Source organism: Pimephales promelas, chromosome 5 (assembly GCF_988280905.1).
Source record: "Pimephales promelas chromosome 5, fPimPro1.hap1.1, whole genome shotgun sequence".
Taxonomy (NCBI): Eukaryota; Metazoa; Chordata; class Actinopteri; order Cypriniformes; family Leuciscidae; genus Pimephales; species Pimephales promelas.
This window is the reverse complement of record NC_142773.1, coordinates 39,167,412-39,191,129: the sequence shown is the minus strand read 5'-3', so window position 1 is coordinate 39,191,129 and position 23,718 is coordinate 39,167,412. Positions and strand designations below refer to the sequence as shown.

Here is a 23,718-nt window from a genome sequence, read left to right as displayed (position 1 = left end):
AGAGAAACCTTTGAGCAATAAAATATTCCTCTGGGAAAATCAAGCCTGCAGATTGGGCAGTCTGTTAACAGATTAAAGGACTGTGTTAACAGATTAATACCCAGAAACAAGAGCATCTGGGTTTGGAACGGCATGAGGATTAGTAAATAATGACATTTTTGTGAACTATTCCATTCAATTTCTAAAAGTTTTTCGTTTTTTTCTTCAGTTTTGTCTGTCAGATCTCCCGGTAAGCCTTTAAACCAGACACCAGGTTTTTCTCTAGTAATCAGCAGAATTACAAAAGCCAAATGCTTTCACCCCGGCCGCATGACCCGAGCAATGACACACAGGGTTCAACCCAGTGTCCTGCTGGGATCTGTTCACCATCATTTATATAGTCTGAAATGAGGTGAGGGGGAGCACACTAACTCACACAAACTGAAGAATATCTGCAGAGAATCTAAAGGTCAACATATGCACACATTCACATAGAGAAGAAGAGTGCTGTGTTATATAAACTACAGTTAATAATATAGCATAATTGTGGAGAGTGTTATTTTTATCACACTGTGCTCCAAAGATGGGAAAGCAGTTTAAAATCAATAGCTGCCAGAAGTTTCCAAGGGGAAAAAAGTACAAAAACACTCAATTTCCAGCAATATATCAGCAGTAGAGAGTTCTCTTAATCGAAGACCTCGCCAGAACCAGATGCCCTTCAACATCAGAGCACTTTATAAAGCATCAAAAACAGTGCTCTAATTATTAAGAAGGAATTTTACATTGAAGGGTTTACTTTCCTTGTATTGTTCCACTGTGCGATTCCCATCCTCGCGGCTCAGCAGACGTCTCAAACAGAGTCGGTGCCTCATTCAGGGCCCTCGGCGCCCGCTATTGCCATGGTGATTTGGTGGTGACGAAGATGCTTGAAGGGTTGAGCGCTGAACTCCTGCGGCCCCCCGTGAAGAGCGCACTGCGGGGAGGAGAACGGAAGCACTCCATAACGGTCATCAACATCCACTCTCATTAAGAGGAGGACAGCATTGGCGCTCACATGCGTGAGAAGATGTCAAGCGCAAAACCTTCACTGCAATACAGTTTGCCAATGTAAAAACACAACGCAGCTTCAACCTTTAGCAACAGGATGCTCTCTTTGTCCTGCTCCACCGACAGACTGAGGAAGTCCTTTGTCCCTCAGGCGATACGACTTTATAACTCATCCCTGTAATTTAATTTTTATATATTTTTGTCCGGGGTTTTTTTTTTTTTTTTTGAATTAATTGTTATTAATTGTTGCTACTGGAAACTTGAATTTCCTTAACGGATGAGTATTTATTTATTTATTTATCTATTTATCTATTTATCTATTTATCTATCTATCTATCTATCTATCTATCTATCTATCTATCTATCTATCTATCTATCTATCTATCTATCTTAAAGGGATTCTCCACCTAAAAATTAAAATTCTGTCATCATTTACTCACCCTCAAGTTGTTGCAAACCTGTATGAGTTTCTTTCTTCTGCTGAACACAAAGCATAGACATATACACTAGACCTCACCTGGGGGTTCTAAGCATGCATCAAAACCGCCGCCATCTTGGAACAGGGGTCTTGTCATAGGAAGTAGCTAGGTAACGCTGCTATCTCTGCCTTTACTTCGAATTCATTGATGGTGGCGGACTTTTGTGCAGCGTATGATGTTCACGGATGAAATCTGAACTAATACATGTCTGACCGTTGGAACAAACCAAAAAAACAAGAAAAATCGCATTCATGATGATTTATGGTGATTTTATTTCCGTTAGACCTGTGTCTACTACATTGATGCTGATGCATTAAAGTGGAGGGGCTCCCCTGTTTCAATATGGCGGCTCTATTGACGCATTCGTTCCAATGAACTGCCGTAGCCAAGGTGAGGTCTAGTGTATATGTCTATGAACACAAAGGAAGTTATTTTGAAGAACGATTGGCACCATTGACTTCCATAGTATTTACTTATTTTTTACTATGGAAGTCAATGGTGCCAAACAACTGTTTGTTTCCAATCGTTCTTCAAAATAACTTCCTTTGTGTTCAGCAGAAGAAAGAAACTCATACATACTTGAGCGTGAGTAAATGATTACAGAATTTTCCTTTTTGGGAGGAGTATCCCTTTAAGAGTTAAAAATGAGGTACACTACTGTGTAAACTTTTGGAGCGAGTACGTCTTTTTTTTGCTGTTAAATGTATATGTTCATATTTACAAATACAAACATGTTTTGTAAAGCGACTAAATAGTAGTCCTAATGGAATAAATACAAATAGTTCTAATTACAATCTAATTTCACTCAAGATTTGTATTTATTTGGTCTTATGCCTGGTTCAGATTACACGATTTTTTTGTCTGTTACGATTACGCGATTTTTACTCCTAAAATCTTGTCGTGTCGTGGACAAGACACATGTCAGACTACACGTTGCTTCCTGACCAGTCATCGTGTGCCGTCTTTAACGAGGTGCGTGGTGTCATCGAGAAGGCGAAACTAGTAGCGAGTGACTTCCGGAAACGAACGTAAACAAACAATTGATAAAGCGGTGAGTGTTGTGTTGGCTTTCCTGTGTTCAGAAAAAAAGTAAAATAAACCCGACAATGGACACGTTCCTGGATTGCTCGAAGAGGACAGTATGGGCTGTCAATCCTCCAAAGAGAACTTGAGGTAAAATATTGTTTTCTTATATATTTTTACTTTTAGTTTCAACGTTAGCACCATCGTCTCTCTTTCGTTTCGCCATTTTTGAAAGTTGTGTACGTAAAAGCTTCTCGAGGGCTTGGAGCCAGAGGGACGTAAGTGGCATTTTGGGCGAATATGAGTTCTTTATATCAAAATAAAGGTCTCAATGAGCTCTATCCAATGGTACCAAAATACCTATCTGAGATCAAACTGTATTGAATAAAGCAACAAAAAGGCGTATCTGACTTATTTGACTTTTTGTTTTTTTGAAAATGTTTTAGAACATGTTCACTGTGTTAATATGCCAAACATTTTTTTACTTAAATACTAGTTTCATGTAAGTATGCCTGTGGTTGCAATGTTTGTGGTTTAAGGTTAATAATACAGGTGATTGTAGCATGGTCAAAATTTTGTTTTGTCTTTCCTGTAAAGTTTGTTGAAAGCCACTTACGCCCCTTCTGGCTCCAAGCCCTCGTTCTGTGCTCCTATTGGTCAACCTCATACATGTGACGGAACCGTCATGGACGACCGTTAAAACAATTAACTTTTTGTCGTGATGTCGTGAAGCATCGCAGACGCGACGTAGGTTGTCGCCCACTATGACACACTATACGAGATGATACGATCGAATCTTGTGTCCCGACGCCAGTTGTCGTTTATGAATCCCCACGACACCCTACGTCAAACGGATCGTGCCAAAATCGGGCTAAAATCGTGTAACCTGAACCAGGCATTAGCAAAATGCCAACATCAGACTTAACTTATAAAGATTAGTCGAGTACCTTGCTGTGTGCAGTTTTAGAAGAACGCTGCTTTAGAAGGCAGCTGCCTATGTAGACGGCGAGGTCGCTCTCTATGTAGGGTTTGGAGTGGATGACACACGTTGGGGCAAAGTCTCCCTCGTGTCCAGGGTGCGAAATCTTTTTGCAATTCAGACTCACAGCAATTTGTCCATTTCACTTTGTTCCTTTTGTCTCTGCAGTCGTCTGGCAGCGCAAGCCGGCCGCTGTGTGGAAGAATAACTTTGTGAAAAGCATTTCTCATGTAATTACAGCATGCCTAAAACGAGTGACATACATAGGCATATGATTGACACGTGTCATTGTGTTTTCTGTGCTTCAAAGAACAAATCGCTCCACGTCAAAGTGTCAGCGGAGTGCAAATGTTATATATATTTATCACTCACACTCACACACACACACGGTCTTAAAGGGGAAATGAAGCGGTGAATCAAGTTTACATGATTTACAAGATGGATTTCCAATATAATCAACAATTATATAAGAAACATTACAAATGTAAACATTTAGAAGAAAAAAAGAAAAAAAACGTTGTATCTTTCGCCGCCAGGGCGCCGCCATTGTGCAGGTGACGTCACGGGGTTGGTTGGCTCAAGTTTAACAGGCTCTGGGCATTGAAAATCGCGACATCAAACTGTGTTTATACCAGTGTTTTGACCGCGAACGACTTATGTTAGGTACAGATATTAGACAAAAAGACGACGTCTCATGTTATATGTTGACAAACTGCACATAGAAACATTGTTCGCGATGTCTGCCGTCAGATATTCCCGTCTCGTCAACACCATGTAAGTTACGTTGCTGTGTAGAACAGTCAGTGGTGGTTTGGGGCGGAGAGCGGGTTTGCAACGCTAACTTACCAGGTGTCAGTGTGGCTGTTGTCCTGCGATGCCCTCCGTGTCAAAGTCCATCTGTTGTCAAGAGGTTGATCTTGAGCATGTGTTGCGTGGTCAATTCTGCATCACCGGCGCGCACGTTTACCATGCTGTGCCGGGAGTTAGACGTGTGGAAGCGGCGATGCTTTCCCTGAAGGATGTCAGAGCGGAGACACTTTTTCCTAGTATATGTAGGCTGTAGCTAACGTTACTAGCACTACCAGTGCGAAAATATGGACGTTTCATTTCTCCTTTAACAAATACGCGCTAACTTACATGTTATTGACGAGACGGGAATATCTGACGGCAGACATCGCGAACAATGTTTCTATGTGCAGTTTGTCAACATATAACATGAGACGTCGTCTTTTTGTCTAATAACTGTACCTAACATTAGTCGTTCGCGGTCAAAACACTGGTGTAAACACAGTTTGATGTCGCGATTTTCAATGCCCAGAACCTGTTAAAATTGAGCCAACCAACCCCGTGACGTCACCTGCACAATGGCGGCGCCCTGGCGGCGAAAGATACAAAGTTTTTTTCTTTTTTTCTTCTAAATGTTTACATTTGTAATGTTCCTTATATAATTGTTGATTATATTGGAAATCCATCTTGTAAATCATGTAAACTTGATTCACTGCTTCATTTCCCCCTTTAAGTCCTATTCATCGTGGCAGAGATTTAGCAAGGTGCTGGAAAAATTCCTCAGAAATTCTGCTCCATAGACATGAGCATCACACAGATTCATCGGCTGCTCGTCCATGATGCGATTCTCCCGTTCCACCACATCCCAGAGCTGCTCTATTGGGTTGAGATCTGGTGACTGTGGGGGCCATCTTAGTACAGTCAACTCATTGTCATGTTCAAGAAACCAATTTGAAAAGATTCAAGCTTTGTGACATGGTGCATTATCCTGCTGGAAGTAGCCATCAGAGGATGGGGACATGGTGGCCATAAAGGGATGGACATGGTCAGAAACAATGCTCAGGTAGGCCGTGGCATTTAAACGATGCCCAATTGGCACTAAGGGACCTAAAGTGTGCCAAGAAAACATCCCCCACACCATTACACCACCACCACCAGCCTGCACAGTGGTAACAAGGCATGATGGATCCATGTTCTCATTCTGACTCTACCATCTGAATGTCTCAACAGAAATCGAGACTCATCAGACCAGGCAACATTTTTCCAGTCTTCAACTGTCCAATTTTGGTGATCTCTTGCCAATTGTAGCCTCTCTTTCCTATTTGTAGTGGAGATGAGTGGTACCCGGTGGGGTCTTCTGCTGTTGTAGCCCATCCGCCTCAAGGTTGTGTGTGTTGTGGCTTCACAAATGCTTTGCTGAATACCTCGGTTGTAACGAGTGGTTATTTCAGTCAAAGTTACTCTTCTATCAGCTTGAATCAGTCGGCCCATTCACCTCTGACCTCTAGCATCAACAAGGCATTTTCGCCCACAGGACTGCCGCATACTGGATGCTTTTCCCATTTCACACCATTCTTTGTAAACCCTAGAAATGGTTGTGTGTGAAAATCCCAGTAACTGAGCAGATTGTGAAATACTCCAACAACCATGCCACGCTCAAAATTGCTTAAATCCCCTTTCTTTCCCATTCTGACATTCAGTTTGGAGTTCAGGAGATTGTCTTGACCAGGACCACACCCCTAAATGCATTGAAGCAACTGCCATGTGATTGGTTGATTAGATAATTGCATTAATGAGAAATTGAACAGGTGTTCCTAATAATCCTTTAGGTGAATGTAAATACATACAAGTAGATGCAATGCACAATGAAGTTCATAGGTAATAAAAGACACTTAAAAGGACAGTTCACACAAAAAAATCTGTCATTTACTCACCCTCGTCATTCCAATCGAATGTGTTTGACTGTCTTCCCACTGTGAAACACAAAAGAAGGTATTTTGGTGTTAAAAAGTCAACTGGGTCCAACATGAGTACTGTACACTCTTAGAAGAAAAGGTTCTATATAGAACCTTAAAAGGTTTTATCAGCGCTACATATTTGGAACCCCTAAAAGGTTCTATAGACTCTTAAAAAAAGGGTTCCTCTGGGTTCTATATGGAACCCTGGGGTTCCATACATGGCCAATAGAACCTTTGACCAAAAAAAATGGAGTTCCATATATGAAGAGGGGATGGAACCATTTCTGGTTCTAAATAGAACCATTTATTCTAAGGGTTTGTTTGGCTGATGATCACCAATTCCTCTTATTTTTCAACCCCTCCCTATCAAACTAATGACATTTTTTTGACACACAGAGAGTCCAGCTCTACGTTTGTGCCTCAAATTAATCCAGTTTAACTCGGAAATATCCCATAACGTCAGTAAAATGGATTGCAAATGCAGTTTTAATTTTTCTTTGGCACATTATGTGCAATGGCGCACATGTCCAGTCTTTCAAGGAGAGAATACTCCTGTCAAAAGAAGGGGGTGAAGCAAGATGTTTGTGTGGGAAGAGCATTTGGCATCAGGCTGAGATGATTATGAGACTATGAGATACTCCAAAACGAAATATAGACTATACTATTCAATTCCATACAGCAATATTCACATATTGTCTTTTGATGTCATTTATTTTTTTTAGAGAATGCATGGTCCCTAGATAATACTGTACCCCAAAAACATCAGACTAATGTCATTAGTTGTTCTCATGTGAACAACTATTTACAAAATAGCACAAAAAATAAAGCCGCTGGTGGTGATTTCCCATGATGAATGTGGTCTGGCAGAGTTCCTCAGGAATGGTCAGATTTCCAGCTTACCGTCTGGATCCAAGTTTTAGTCACATGTGGCTTTGGGTTCATGCTCATCAAAGGCCTAATTTCATATGGGAGTAATTTAACCCATTCTCACAACAAATATGAGATTCAACGTTATTAACCTCTTAGAGGGGTTCACTGTGGTTAATAGGCAACGAAAACTTAATAGTTCTAAATGAATGCTGTATTTATCACTTGCAGAGTGTGACGTGATCACACACACACACACACGCAAAACAACAAAGAGGAGGACTGGTGCAGCTTGATACCATTGAAAAGGATTTTTGAAAGAAGTCTCTTCTGCATTTACATGATCAAAATTGCATTATTATTGTCAAATAATATTACAATTTAAATCTAACTGTTTTCTATATGAATATATTTTAAAATATAATTTATTCCAGTGATGAAAAGCTGAATTTTTCAGCGTCACATGATCCTTCAGAAATCATTTTATTCTGATTTGCTGCTCAAGAAACAAGTTTTTTTTTATTATTATTAATGCAGAAAACATTTGTGCTGCATTTTTTTTTTCAGGATTCTTTGATGACTAGAAAGTTCAAAAGAACAGTATTTAGAAAAAAACAAAATCTTTGCAACATTATAAATGTCATTATTATCAATTGAATGAATCCTTGCTGATTAGTACGGAGGCGTATTGCATTCACTTGAAGAAAAAAAAATCTACTCTGTTTTTCTGAATTAACGAGTTAATTTTTCATGGAATTTTTTTTTTTTTTGCTCTGTTTTTCTGAATTAATGAGTTAATTGTTCATGAGAAAAAAAAATATTTTGCTCTGTTTTTCTGAATTAATGAGTTAATTTTTCATGAGAAAAAAAAATATTTTGCTCTGTTTTTCTGAATTAACGAGTTAATTTTTCATGGAATTTTTTTTTTTGCTCTGCTTTTTCTGAATTAACGAGTTAATTCAGAAAAAACAGAGCAAAAACTTTTTTTCTCACGAAAAATTAACTCATTAATTCAGAAAAACAGAGAAAAAAATATTTTCTCATGAAAAATTAACTCATTAATTCAGAAAAACAGAGAAAAATGTTTTTTCTCATGAAAAATTAACTCATTAATTCAGAAAAACAGAGCAAAAAAAATTTCTTCTCATGAAAAATTAACTCGTTAATTCAGAAAAACAGAGCAAAAAAAAATTTTTCTCATGAAAAATTAACTCATTAATTCAGAAAAACAGAGAAAAAAAATTTTTCTCATGAAAAATTAACTCATTAATTCAGAAAAACAGAGTAGATTTTTTTTCTTCAAGTGAATGCAATACGCCTCCGTAGATTAGACGTATTAAAGGACAACTCCGGCGCAAAATGAACCTTTGGTCTAATTACACATTGTTACCTAGTCAACCGTTATCTGAGATTTTTTTCATGATTGCCGAATGTAAATAGTTTTATCTATAAAAACAGTTTAGCCTATAATGCTAGTATAACGCTAGTATATAGGGCATAGAGTAATGACAAATAAAAATCGCTTTTCATTACCACTAACAAGGCTCAAAATAGCCCCACAGTAACACGGTAGCACAATAAGGATCCCTACATTCAAACCGAAGCATTGAGAACTTTGTCAGTGTCCATACCGTTTAATAAGAAGATATTTTATACACACAGTCAACTTTACGAATACAGGAAGAAGCCATCTTTGAAAAATAGTCTCTACCAGTCGATCTACGAACGCCGATCCAAGTGCGCTGGTGAGATGTGAATAAAGTGATAATGTGAGCGAGAACAGTAGGCAACATGTACATATTAAAGAGAAGAAAATGGTTCGTGTTTGTGTTTCTTCCGGAAACAATGGACCATATAAGATTCTGCACAGTTCAGCGCACTTGGATCAGCGTTCGTAGATCGACTGGTAGAGACTATATTTTAAAGATGGCTTCTTCCTGTATTCGTGAAGTTGACTGTGTGTATAAAATATCTTCTTACTAAACTGTATGGACACTGACAAAGTTCTCAATGCTTCGTTTTGCATGTATGGATCCTTATTGTGCTACCGTGTTACTGTGGGGCTATTTTGAGCCTTGTTAGTGGTAATAAAAAGCGATTTTTATTTGTCATTACTCTAGCGTTATACTAGCATTATAGGCTAAACTGTTTTTATAGATAAAACTATTTAGATTCGGCAATCATGAAAAAAAATCTCAGATAACGGTTGAATAGGTAACAATGTGCAATTAGACCAAAGGTTCATTTTGCGCCGGAGTTGTCCTTTAATGTCTTAAAAAAAAAAACAATCTTTCAGACCCCAGACTTTTCACCAATAGAGTATAGGCCTACTATACTATTTTGCTGTGGCTTTCCTGTTATAAATGGAAAACAAGTTGCTTCCGTTGATTTTACCTTTGGTTTAAAGAGAGTTTAAGCATTTCACAATCATGCTTATCGCTTTAACAGAGTCCACAGTTTCTCACATTTGTCCTCAGATATTTCACGTTCACCACCTAAAATCTGAATTGAGAAAAGCACTGACTAAACCATGCAGCATGTCTTGAGGTTGTCATGGTTACGCTGCACTCAAACGCACAAGTCACATGACAAGCGTTTTATGGTTGTGATTGTGAGAAGCACTGTCCAAAAAAACAGTGTGATGTACAGTGTTGCCGGGAAGAGTTTGTAGTCAAGTGGGCGTTCTGCGTGTACCCTGTCATTTCCTGAGGATTCTTAGCATGAGAGAGAGAGAGAGAGATTGAGGGGGAGGTGAGAGAGAGAGAGAGAGAATTGCTCAATTGGAAAAAACATTGACGATGTAACGCTCAATGAAATCAGAAAGACTGCTTTGTTGTGTAAACCAGCTTGTCACTATTCAGATAAAGTTGGAAATAGTCTGTATACAGTCTGTCAGCAGCAAAAAAGCATGTAGCCCCGCACAGATTGTCTTCTGAGATATTATGCATTATTAATGTACAATACCATGACAAGCTCCTTCCAGGATATGACCCGACTGCCACCTCAGGTCTCCTTCCGTTTAATCCCACATTTCCCTGGAGTCCTGCACAAACTGGATCCATGGAGCTGAAATAATACAACAATATCACTGATTTAAAATCAAGGCGAAGTTTATATCTTTAAACTGTTTTAGGTACAACAACTGTTCGCCTTTTTCAATTTATTTTACTTTTTAACACCATTTTATCAGTTCAATTGAGTATTTTTATAGTATTTTAGGGTGGTGATGGCGCAGTGGATAAGACCCATGCCTTTGGTGTGAGAGACCCAGGTTCGAATCCACTGTGAGACACCAATGTGTCCCTGAGCAAGACACTTGAAGGAGCATTTCACCCATTTCAACATTAATCTTTATTGAAAGTGGATCATATATGTAGTCGAAATGTAAAAGAAGTTTTGAATTTGGTGCCCTCTTGACCCAGAAAAGACACCAACGATTTTTACGTGATAATAAGCAGTAAGTAAAACACTTAAATCCTTATTTCTCCCATCTCAGGGGAAAATAAGGGAATAAACCATGACCATTCAAAAATTTGACTGGGTTTCTAAAGAGACAAAGCTTAATGCAAATGGGTGAAGTGAACTTTTAACCCCTATAGGCTATAGTTGCTCCAGAGGCATGCGGCCTCTGACATACAGTATATAGCAATTGTAAGTTGCTTTGGATAAAAGCGTCAGCTTAATTAATACATGTAAATGAAAATGTAGTATTTCAGTGGTTTGACAAATAAATTTTTGAAAGAACAAATATTTCTTCTGCTCTTTATGGCTACATTTAATTAGTAAAAAAAAAAAAAAAAAAAAACAGTAGCTAGTATTGTGAAAAAAATATTATTTGAATATACTCAGCATCATAACTCCAGTTTTCAATGTCACATGATCCTTCAGAAATATACTGATTTTCTGCTCAAGAAACATTTCTGATTATTACTGTTGAAAACAGTGATTCGTATTTTGTAGAGATCATGATAAAAAAAAAACAGTATTCTTTTATGAACAGAAAATTCAAAAGAACATATTCCTATTCTAATTTGTAACATAATAAATATATTTGTCACACACGCTGGTAATATACATTTTGACGTTTTTACTCAGTAAGGACATTAAACTGGACAAATAAAGAAGAAATTTTGCAGAACCATATAATTAGTTCATACTACTATATATACACTATTTATGAAGTCTTTTAAAGCTGAAAATCATCCAGGTCACCATAGTTTTCAAATCTCATTCGTGCTTCTGCACTTTCTTGAGGCTCAAGATGCATTAAACTTGTTTTTACATCAGTGATTGTTACCCTATGGCTTGTTTTGTTATATTTCTGTTGTTTTGTGAGCGTAAGGCTACATCCGAAATTGTGTACTTCCCTACTATGTAGTAGGCAAAATGTCAATATTTTGATCTCGTTTGAATTGTGCCCTGAATTGCACATATGATGTTTGTCAATTTAAAACATACATTTTAAAGTAAAGAAAATCGCAGTTTGATGTGAAACCATTGAGATATAAGATTGTGAAAATACGTAATTACAAAGATTACAAACCCCAAAGGCGCACATTTTCCCTCAATGAATGAAGCTAACTTTACTGAGGCTATTGTCTGTCATTGTTTATAGTCTTACGTCGGGAGATTGAGCGATTTTCACATAAAACTAAAAGTTACTCTTCTGTTTTATGACAAACGGCGACGTTTTTGACTTTCAGAATTATCTTTTAAATTGACAAACATCAGTTTAGACGGAATAAAAAGATAAGTTGTCTCTCGCCATCGACTACCACACATATTTTTTTCCGAAATAAGGTCCCATGAGCCGGAAGCGGAGGGGCGGGACTTAGGCTCTCTATTTGAAAGTGATTGCAGTACCAGTTTTGGCCACTATCTTACATTGGGCTTCTTTAAAGCTGCAGTCCTTCTGGGTTAAAATTATCCAAAATAAAATTGAGCAAAGACATAACCAGCCAGTGTTCAAAACTCTCTGTTTGCCTTAGCTCGATTCAAAACGGATTAGGAAAGAGGTTTTAAGAAAAAGTTTTGCTTGTTATTCTTAGTTTGTCAGCTCCTGAATCGAGTCCCAATTTAAGACTAAATTCATCATTGTCGTTCCATTCTCACTGCATACCAGAGTCTATTTTTATGTTGCACCCTTATCACTAGAAGAGTGTAACAGTAAGGTCGAATGCTATTGGTTTTCACGTTTCAAGCCCAGTTTTATATAACTTTTGTTCACTATTATATGACTTCAGAAGGATAGGAATATTTAGCACAGAAGTACAATATGGATACTATTCTTTGAATAAAGTAAATGCCATTTTTAGATAATTTAAAGATAATTTCCTGCGGATCATGTGTGTTGTTTGTAGTTAAAATCAAACATCACAGTAATTACAAACACACACGCATCCCGGCCTCATTCTGTCAGCCGATATTGTCATCAAACTCAGATATTTGTCATTTCAGACATTTCGAGTGTGCAGGCGAGGAAGGAACAAGAAGCCGTAATGGATTCATGTGGGTTTTCACATCCAGCTGTCAACACTTCACTGTTCTTCGGTCATCATTTGACCAAAATAAGTTTTACCTGCCCTCTGTGTCTCAGCAACAGATCACAAAGGTCTCATGGTTACAATTGCCATGGTAACAATGACCAGATCCTCTATTCATCAGATAAAAACCCAAAGAGCTTCATGCAGATCAGATCCAACCCCTCCAGCACAGACAGTTCATGACTTCATGATCCATGATAAAACTACACATACGTAGTTTGCTATTGTGTGCATATATATATATATATATATATATATACACACACACTTTCCTAAAGGATAATTAGGAACACCATACTAACTGCCTTAATTGCATTGATTCAACAAGGTGCTGAAAGCATTTAGAAATGTTGGCCCATATTGATAGGATAGCATTTTGCAGTTGATGGAGATTTGTGGGATGCACATCCAGGGCATGAAGCTCCCGCTCCACCACATCCCAAAGATGCTCTATTGGGTTGAGATCTGGTGACTGTGGGGGCCATCTTAGTACAGTCAACTTATTGTCATGTCCAAGAAACCAATTTGAAAAGATTCGAGCTTTGTGACAAGGTGCATTATCCTGCTGGAAGTAGCCATCAGAGGATGGGGACATGGTGGCCATAAAGGGATGGACATGGTCAGAAACAATGCTCAGGAAGGCCGTGGCACTTAAACGATGCCCAATTGGCACTAAGGGGCCTAAAGTGTGCCAAGAAAACATCCCCCACACCATTACACCACCACCACCAGCCTGCACAGTGGTAACAAGGCATGATGGATCCATGTTCTCATTCTGTTTATGCCAAATTCTGACTCTACCATCTGAATGTCTCAACAGAAATCGAGACTCATCAGACCAGGCAACATTTTTCCAGTCTTCAACTGTCCAATTTTCGTGATCTCTTGCCAATTGTAACCTCTTTTTCCTATTTGTAGTGGAGATGAGTGGTAACCGGTGGGGTCTTTCATGGGGTCGTTCATGAAGCAAACACACTTTAAAACGAAAAATAAAGGTTGTAACTAAACATTACAAGCCATCTTCTCATGCGAATTTTACATTTAATAAAGTGTTTCTTGCCTGTGCAAACTTGCCACTATATAAACAAAGGTTCATTTTTGGTTATACTATATATGCCAAAAAAAGTTCTCTATGTGAAATGATTGCATAAGAACAGTTCGTTGCATATCACCTTTTCTTCTAAGAGTGTAAGATGTTGCACACGTCACATCAACAGACATGACCCAAAATAACCACGAGAGCAAAGCAACAGTAACCGTGAAAGCACCCAGAAGAGTTCAAAAAGAGAAAACATGAGACGTAAGGTTCACAGAAAAAAAACTGAGATATCACTGAAACCCAACGGAAAAGAGGACACGCTGTTCTCTCCTCTAAGAGTTGGTCTGTTCCACTGTATAAACTCTTTTGTCCTCAGCGGTCATATTCAGACAGTAATGATGACTAGCAGAGATCAGCGGGAGTCGTGCTCCTGCCGAGAGGGTGAGATCTGTGTAAGGACCCTTCACTCCGGAAAAGTGTGAAGAGATTCAATGACCCTTCATCCTAAACACACCTGTCTGCGTGAGAACATGCTCTTTCAGTCCTGTTAGATTCCCAGCCGAATCCCAGCAGGCTTAAACAGACAATCTACTCTTCAATAAAACGTCCTACAGCAAGGCAAGCATCACAATTACAATTCCGAAATCGCCCCCTATACCCTCATTCATACAGTCCACTTGAGGGAATGAATGAAATCGAGTGAGTGAATTCGGACACTGAGTGTGCAGGAAGGGCTGCAGCTTTTGCATAGTTCGTGCTCGCGGTTTGATAATCATAAAAGCACACTGGAAGATGAAACAATTTATCATGAAAACTACCATGTATAAACCTTAAAGTGATAGTTCACTTTGAAATTAATTTTTGATATGTTTTAGCTTACCTCAAGGGCATCCAAGATGTAGGTGTCTTTGTTTCAGCAGTAGTTTCAATTTTGATATTTTTAGGTCAAACCGTTGTCAGTCAGTCATATAATGGAGGTCTATGGTCACCACCTCAAAGAGCATGCACAGAGAAGTCCAAATTAAACATGATTTAATGACTCGTAAATGTAATTACACATTGATGGCTTAAGACACGAAACGAGCGGTTTGTGTGAGAAAACGAACAGTATTTATATCGTTTTTACATCTTGTAACCACAGCCACGTCCAAGTGATCTGAGGGCACGGGCGCTTCGTTCTGCGCAAGGGCCAGAAGTGATGTCTCGCGAGGTTGCGGAAAAAAAATTCAACTGAACTTTAAAGATATTGTAAGTACACAAATGCAGGAAATATATGTGATTTTTGTGAAATATATGTGATTTTTTCCACGACGCATGCGCGAGAATTGCGATCTGAAGTCAGTGGCGGTTCTACTCTGAATTACACCCAGGGCGAGACCCCCTTCGAGCGCCCCCCCCCCCCCCCCCCCCCCCAAAAAAAAACCAAAAAAAAACAACAACAACAACCCAACAATAAAATCACATAACGTTCATTTGAAAAACACAGTTAATAGAATCCAGTTATTTTGCTAGTTTAATCTAACTTTAAAGAGAGGAAGTAACCATTAGCGCATTGGTTATTGCCTTAAATTATATGGCACACTTTTAGTTATGGCTTGTTAAACAATATTTGTCACGAAATGGAGTTTTTAAAAGTAAAAGGGTCTGAGAGATACTTAGTAACACAATACTTATCTCTTAAATAATTTTGAACAGCTCTCATATTAAACACTAAACTGTTATAGACCTAAAATAGCTTTTGTAGCCCTATGTCACTCTTAAAATGTTAGAATGTTAGAAAATAGAAAATTGTACTTTGCATAGGCTACTGTAAAAAGACAAAGTTGATCATTATGTAAATTATTTTCATTTCATGAATATAGTGACCAACATGATCACATACACAAAAAGCCTAATACACAATCAATTCACCAAGTTAATAACATTAAAGATTTGTTTTAAAGGAGTGTCTTTTATCTTACCTACTAAACTTAAAAAAAGGTTAACACAAAAAGAGATTTTATAAAAATATATACCTTATATTTCAGCATTCAATCATCTCTATAAAAAGAATGAGTCAATAAAGATAGTCAATAAATGAGTCAATACATTCCTGACATTTATAATGCACAGTAGCTTATCTTTTATTATTAATAGTAAAATTCGGACCGATTTGCTCATGGCTGTCGTTGCTATACAACCATGCACTGGGCTCTCCACAATGAAAAACAAGTTTTAGTAGCTAATGTATTTCCACCACAGAAAAACGCTTGCTGAAGCTCTGCTAAAAGATTTTTTTATGGAGAAGAGAAAAAACACCCAAGTGTTTGAGTGCACGAGCACTCCCATACTGAAAAGTTTATGCGCGCCTCCCGCGAGCGCATAATGAGCGCGCTTCCCGTGCGCCTAATCGCCTATTTGAAATAACGACCTCGAGCGCGCAAAAGACGCGATACGTGAACTAATCAAGAGACCCCCTTGACATCGCTTCTGTGCACGGCACCTTCTCAGCAATTAGGGGCGCCATTGCCAATAATTGAATCGAAATGGTAAAAAAATGGGCTCTATGCACGGCGGTGTTTCCAGTGAAGCATTAAGGATGCTCGATAACTTCCGCCGATCATAGAGTCCAATGCAATACCGAGAATTTATATTGAATTTTATACTCCATGGTTATACTAATGAAACGTTAGTCACAAAAACAGATAAAACAGACACCCCTCGTTGTGTTTATGCTTCTTTTTAAAATTATATTAAATAAACATAACTATATATAAAATTACATCTAAACGTATGTACGTTTCGTTTCAAAGACGGGAGGACAGTAAATATTGAAGACTCTGCCATAATGCCGTTTTCTCCGGTTTTCCTCCGCGTTAATCTACACAACCGGAAATGGACGAGCATCCTTACGTCAAATGCGGAACTTATGCGTGCATATAGCCCATAGAAAACCTTCGCGGCACAGAGGATTTTTTTTTAACTGCTCGTGCGTGCCGCCCCCCATGTGACATGAAGAAATGCCGCCCCGGGCGACTGCCCGGTTCGCCCGTGCCTAGAACCGCTACTGTCTGAAGTAGTGTAAGGAGATCGCAATTCTCGCGCATGCGTCGTGGAAATCTAAGGAAATCTCGTTTCTGGCCTACAAGGAAGAAAAGAAATAGTCGAATAAAGTCGTTATTTTTGTTTGTTTTTTCGCACAAAATGTATTCGCATCGCTTGATAAACATATAGTTGAGCCACGGTAGTCACTTGGGATATTTAAACATTTTCTTCATTGACTTTCTGGGCCGTCAAGAGGCAGTCCCTTAGGAGCCAATGTGGTAGTTATACAGCTCTCAAATTTAATCAAAAATATCTTCATTTGTGTTCCGAAGACGAACGAAGGTCTTACGGGGTTGGTACAGCATGGGGGTGAGTAATTAATGACTTAATTTTAATTTTTGGGTGAACTAACCCTTTAAGTCAACGGCGTTCATAAACACGTCGAAAAGCGATTATGAGTCTCGATAGCACGCCAAAACGAATTGGCGTGTCATAAACACACTACTTCATGAGATCAGTCTGCATATTTGATAAAGTTTGCGTCAATGATTCTGTTATTTTCCTGTTTATTGCTGTGAGTCTGCTTTTGAAACTTCTGTGCATCAGTTTAAAATGACTACTTACCAATTTAACCCACTTTTGTTTCAATCGGGACTGTGAGATCCAACAGCGTATACATATACAATATAATGCGTATACATCCAACGTACATTTAGCGTCAATATGAGACGCAGATATATATGGGCCAGAAGGCGCCTCCTAGTGGTCTAACTCTAACCCTACCCCAGACCTAAACCTACCTATCACCGAAGCTTGTTATATTGAAGCTAAAGGGTGCCATGTGCGTTGGATGTATGCGTATTGGCAAAAGCATCACTATATGACGCCCTATATGAGAATGCGTTCCAACCACACCTTTTCTTTTCCAGTCTTCAGCACAGACCAAGAAGGAAACCCTTTGAGAAAGTTCAGCCACTTTGACAATTTAACAAAAAGTCATGCAATATCAAAACAGCAGCATGCAATATCTGATGCATCAAACCATATTAAAACTGGCGACGGTGTTCAGGGAAAGTAAAATGGCTTTCCTTTTAAGTCAACATTTCAGACAAATTAAATGATTATAATGTGTGCCCCATCCGCAAGGTTTAAATCCCAGTAATTAGCAGGGTTGATGTCTACTGTAATTTCTCAATTAGATATTTTAACTCTACTGAGAGCAGGTGGGGAGTGATGCACCTGTTCCACTAACGTAGGAGTGCAGAGGCGAGATGTCAAAGTTAGACTCATTAAAATGTTCAGAATGGAAGTGCACTACATACTGGTAAAAAAAATAATAATAATTAAAAATAGCATGTGAATCAGTATGCAATATGCAGCATTTCAGTATATTTGTTCACATGGTTTGGGTAAGATTAGGCTGGGTTATGGCTCAGTTTTGGGGTTTCTGGTTAAAGGGTGACGTCGATATGGTTAACTTATGGCTGAGAAGGTAGCTTTTGGCAGGTTGAAACCTGTTTCAACTTATGTGTTAGGATCCATGGCTCAAAGGGACGCAACAAAAATGAGACACGAGGAAACCAAACTGAAATGTAGCAGACATTAGTAATGTAATACTAAATGAATGCAAACACAAAGTTTCTCAGGGGAAAGCAAAGGTTTTGTGAGTGAATGCCAAGTTTCTCATAGGGAAACAAAAATTTTCTCTCACAAACAGTGAAAAACTACACTACCCATGATGCAGTACAGAAGATCCCACCAATCAGAGAGTCGAAACAAGCTCCAAAAGATCTCTTCAGCTCCGCCCAATCCCATGAAGCACTCCGAATGATCAAATAATTCAGTCGGTCTCAAAATATTTTCTAATAATCTAAATATATATTTATGCATATTTTGCAATTTCTTTCTAATTCAATTATGGGGTCGGTTCTTCATGGGATTGTAGTTTTTTTTTTGCTTCAAATCAAAGTGTGTAATACAATGATTCACCTCGTAGTTGCATGTTTGTTTACAGGGTATATACAGTAATCCTTAAGTTAAATTTACTACTTTTTAATACCTTTTTTACTACCTTCAGATTTTTTTTTTAAAACCATCATGACACTGAATTGCAAGTGTTAACCAGCGACCTTTCTATTACACAGATTTTGACATTTCTAACATACAAAAATGAATAGATTTAGAGCACGCATTCCATTTTTATGTTTAGTGGACTGCATTGCCGTGACTGGATTTAATAGGGGAAACTATTAAACGAAAATGCGACTAAAATGAACAATTTGATCAATTTAAACTAAATGTTGGACTCAATATAGTTGGACTCCTAACAACTTACTAAAGATCCAGTGATCCATGGATATTGACATGCAGCCAGCAATCGTGTCGCCTGACATTTATGTTTGCCTGATTTCAATAAAAGGGAAATAAAAGCAACATAGACCTACATAGGCTAAAGCAAATTTGCCTGTGATAGCTTTATAAATACAATATACAGTAGGTCTAAATCCGGGTGATCACTTATATCAGGGTTATATATAGTCTCAGTATATATCGTCATATCGTCCAGCCACTGAATATGACGTCAGCATCAAACATAGACAGAGATGAAAGATCTTTGATTGTGCCCAGATAAGCTAAAGCCCATATTTATACGGACTAACGCAAACACAAAATAGGACACCTGATAACACCTAATTTTAAAAAAAATAATACCTCTACATTTAACACTTTTAATGGCCTTAAATTTGACAATTTTGATTTATCACTTTTTAATACTTTTTAAAACCCTGGTTTAAGAGAACCTGGCTGGTGTTGTTGATCATGAGATACGGTGCTGTGCAAAAGTCTTAGTCCCGTTAGTATTTTCACGAAGTGGAGACGTTACGTCTCTGTCTCTTCATGTTATCCCCGACGGACTCGATGATGGTGAGATCAGATCGTCATACCGGCTGTTGTCAGACCCCTTGTGCAAACAAAAATCTCACAGGATTATTACAATTAATAGCAAAAGGAATGGACCGATATTTCCTACGGACAAACTACAGCACAATGCTGGGTTGTTTTAACCCAATTTTGGTTAAAATGTGGACAAACCCAGCCATTGGGCTAAAAATGTCATTTAAAAATGTAACCCAATGGCTGGGTTTGTCCATATTTTACCCAAAATAGGGTTAAAACAACCCAGCATTTATTAGAGTGTATGTAAGTGTTGGGGAAGCTACTCTGAAACTGTAGTTTGACAAGCTACAAGCTACTCGTACGTTAAAGTAGTTAAACTACAGTCAAGCTACCCTTTTGGAAAAGTAGTTAGCTACACTACAAGTTACTATCAAAAAGTAGCTAGCTACATTGAAACTACTTTTACTTTTTGAACAACATATTATAAATATTATATTACCTATTATTATTATAAGATGTTATAAATTATATATTATAAATAACGTGTCTGATGAATGTAATTCAAATATTTAGTGTTTAAAACAATGCAATACAATTATGATTTCAAAGAGTATTGTTTTATTACACACAACACTCAAATATCGCAGACTGTTTGTCAAAAGTGCAAAATTGCAACAAATAGCCTACAACATTGCAAGAACGAAATATACATTCAACATAAATTGCATTTAGAACATTTTCTCAAAAATAACGATTGAACTTGGACAAATAAGACCATGGGTAATTAACGTTTGTTTCTCCATCCTCAAAATCTGCCGTCACCTGGGTGTGTCGCTGTCAACCCACTTCTTTACGTCAGTGAACCATTAGCTGCAAGATGCGTGATTAAACAACAGGTGGCGGTAATGGCAAAAAATGAGTTTGTAATCTAACAAGATGAAGAATATCCTTGCATCGGGCTGATTCGCGCAGGCTTGACAATGTAGCAATGTAGCTTTTGCTCGCGCTACACCGCTACTTGCTGCAAAAAGTAGTTAGCTACTGAAAAAGCTACACTGTTTAAAAAGCAACTGAGCTACTGCCAAGCTACTGAAAAATGTAGTTAAGTTAGTAGCTTCGCTACTTGTAGTTAACTACTCCCCAACACTGTAAATAACTGGCTTAAAGGAGTAGTTCACTTTTGAAAAAACTTTTGCTGATAATTTACTCACCCCCATGTCATCCAAGATGTCCATGTCTTTCTTTCCTCAGTCGAAAAGAAATTTAGGTTTTTTATGAAAACATTCCAGGATTTTTCTCCATATAATGGACTTCAATGGGAATCGGATGGTTCAAGGTCCAAAAGATAGTGTTAATAGCAGTTTCAGATGCAGCTTCAAATCTTTAAACGATATCAGACGATGAATAAGGGTCTTATCATGCGAAACGATCGGTTATTTCAAAGCTTATTCCAAAAATGTAACTTTTCTAAGGACAAATGCTAGCCTTTCTCCATTCTGTGAGGCGCGTTTGCAACGTCACGTAATACGTAATTGCGTTCAAAAGGTCACGGGCGACGTAGCCAGAAGTACAGAATCAAAATCGTCCGACATCGTTGTTTTACCTTTTAATTCCTTTTTTGTAAACGGCGTTTGAGTTAGTTTTCACGTTCAACCTATGCGTTCAACTTGTAAACACTCTGACTCTGTACTTCTGGCTACGTCGCCCGTGACCTTTTGAACGTAATTACGCACTACGTGACGTTGCAAACGCGCCTCACAGAATGGAGAAAGGCTAGCATTTGTCCTTAGAAAAGTTACATTTTTGGAATAAGCTTTGAAATAACCGATCGTTTCGCATGATAAGACCCTTATTCATCGTCTGATATCGTTTAAAGACATTTGAAGCTGCATCTGAAACTGTTATTAACTGTCTTTTGGACCTTGAACCATCCGGTTCCCATTGAAGTCCATTATATGGAGAAAAATCCTGGAATGTTTTCATCAAAAACCTAAATTTCTTTTCGACTGAAGAAAGAAAGACATGGACATCTTGGATGACATGGGGGTGAGTAAATTATCAGCAAAAGTTTTTTCAAAAGTGAACTAATCCTTTAAAACAATTTGGGGGTGAAAATGCTAAAGTGGCTTTTGCACAGTACTGCATATCAAGCAATGATCTCTGTGGTGTTGTTTTTTTTTCTACGTCCATTAATTTAGATGTTCAACGAAGGCTGTTGATCAAGATTGGCTTCATGATTGGCACTAAATTAAAGGTGGCGATGTATATTTGCATGCCCAGTTGTGTACGTAACAAGAAGCCAGCAGGTATATTCTCTCTGTTAAAGCATGCTCTCGTCGGCTGATGCTCGCTTGTCTAATGGAAGTCAATGACTCGTATTAGAAAGGTTCCAGAACAGACGGAGTATCCATGGAAACCTGAGCTGGAGAGCATGTCCGTCCCAGTGCCTGCAGCGATATATTGTAATTACAGAGCCATTTATTCTGTGCTTGGAAAAAAGAAAAAAAAAAAACCCCTCAGTGATGGTCGTAATCACGGCCGTCTGAAGGATCCGCATGCAAGTACACCAGCCTACGCATGACCTGATTAAAATTCCACCTAAATCAAGTCCTTCTGGCCTGTGAGAACATCTCATCTGTGAAGTGACACATGATATCATGTACTGTCATGGCCATGTGTCAGAATAACCTGCTACATGGCAGAACACACAGTGGGCCACAACCTCTGCATGCAAGCAAATCTAATTTATCGCTTTGTCTTTGGCCATGAAGACTCATGGTCTCTCTCTGTTATAGTATGCGTTATGTGTTAAATCAAATACATTATACGAATCAATATTTATAATGCAACAATATATCAAAAATATTTAATTCCTAGGCTTGTTTTACTGTGTTGCTATGCTGTTGCTAGGTTGTTCCAATGACAACAATTGGAGATTGGCTCTTTTATTTGGAAGGCGGGACTTATTACACAATATACATTTATAATATGAGTGCACCCATCGCTATATATATACAAATATGCCTCATTAGCAGCTGTTTCTGTGGGCCGCTGTTGTGGTCTCTACTAGAAGTCGGGCTCCATTAGGATCCCAAGCGATCCCATTGGTTCAAATTGCTTTTAATAGGTACTCTCCTCAGCGCCTGATTACAATTCCTAAAATCAAGTTGATAAATGCTGATTCACATTATAATTACCATTTATGTCTGCTTTTGTACTAGCATAGCATACAGATACCTGATTAGCCTGATGTTTAGTTTATACACACATTGGCCTGTATTTATTTACTTACAATCATCTGTAATGTGTTAAATTAAGTGTTAAAAGTCCAAAGATTTCAGTTATAAAATAAAACAAATGAATGACTCTATTTTCAATCTATCACTTAATGGGCTATTATTATTATTATTATTTATTAATGAACACAATGCACAATGTTTTGACATAATTTATTCTTACTGTAAGTCACGACATGCTGACTGTTCCAAGATGGCGGGCGAATGCACACTTATCTATCTTTGTAGCCTATATCAAAAGTCTGTGGGTGTTCTGAGTGGGTTTTAACAATATATAATATTAATATATTAAATTATTCACGCTGTTGGTTGCCTTCTACTGCAATACAGATGGACTAAAAGGGACTGCTCATATTTAGACATTTTGTTGAGAGGTTGAGCTATAGCACGTTGTCATGGAAACAACAGATCAAAAGAATATCAATTGGAAAGCTAAATGAGCCAAGGATGAAAAAAACAGGAAAAAGAGAAGTGTAATAAACAAATGAATCAATTAATGAATTAATAACATTTTAAGTGGAGACAATATTCAATCTTATTCAACCAAGACTCGTAACATAAATCATTTTGGATATTTAAGTGTGTTTTTCCACTGCCAAAACACCGGAAGCATTCTTAGTGTGTACGTGAAGACATTTTCTCCTCATGGGGTCTATCCATTGATCCATCATTCAAGCAGAAATATGTCTCAGAGACACCCATTTAAACCTCGGAAGTCCTGGCTGGCAAGAAAAACATTACCACAAACACACACTACAAGAAAATCGGTCAATTTTGGGGCCATTTCTCCTCTTCCAACA

At 38.1% G+C, this 23,718-nt stretch overlaps 1 protein-coding gene across 9 annotated transcripts in view; it reads right to left on the bottom strand.

The window, feature by feature from the left end:
- Positions 1–155: 155 nt before the first annotated feature.
- The window catches only part of fyco1b (FYVE and coiled-coil domain autophagy adaptor 1b), a 55,947-nt gene continuing 32,384 nt past the window's right edge, over positions 156–23,718 (bottom strand). For 6 of the 9 annotated variants that reach the window (XR_005623457.2, XR_005623453.2, XR_005623455.2 and 3 more), the window contains 4 exons: positions 10,083–10,184; positions 6,228–6,266; positions 3,476–3,699; positions 156–952 (listed from right to left, as the gene is read on the bottom strand). The gene's annotated coding sequence lies outside the window, so the exon portion shown is untranslated. Of the gene's footprint in view, positions 953–3,475; positions 3,700–6,227; positions 6,267–10,082; positions 10,185–14,580; positions 14,693–23,718 lie in introns of all 9 variants that reach the window. The other 3 variants (XR_016168582.1, XR_016168583.1, XR_016168585.1) reach the window with 3 other exon arrangements.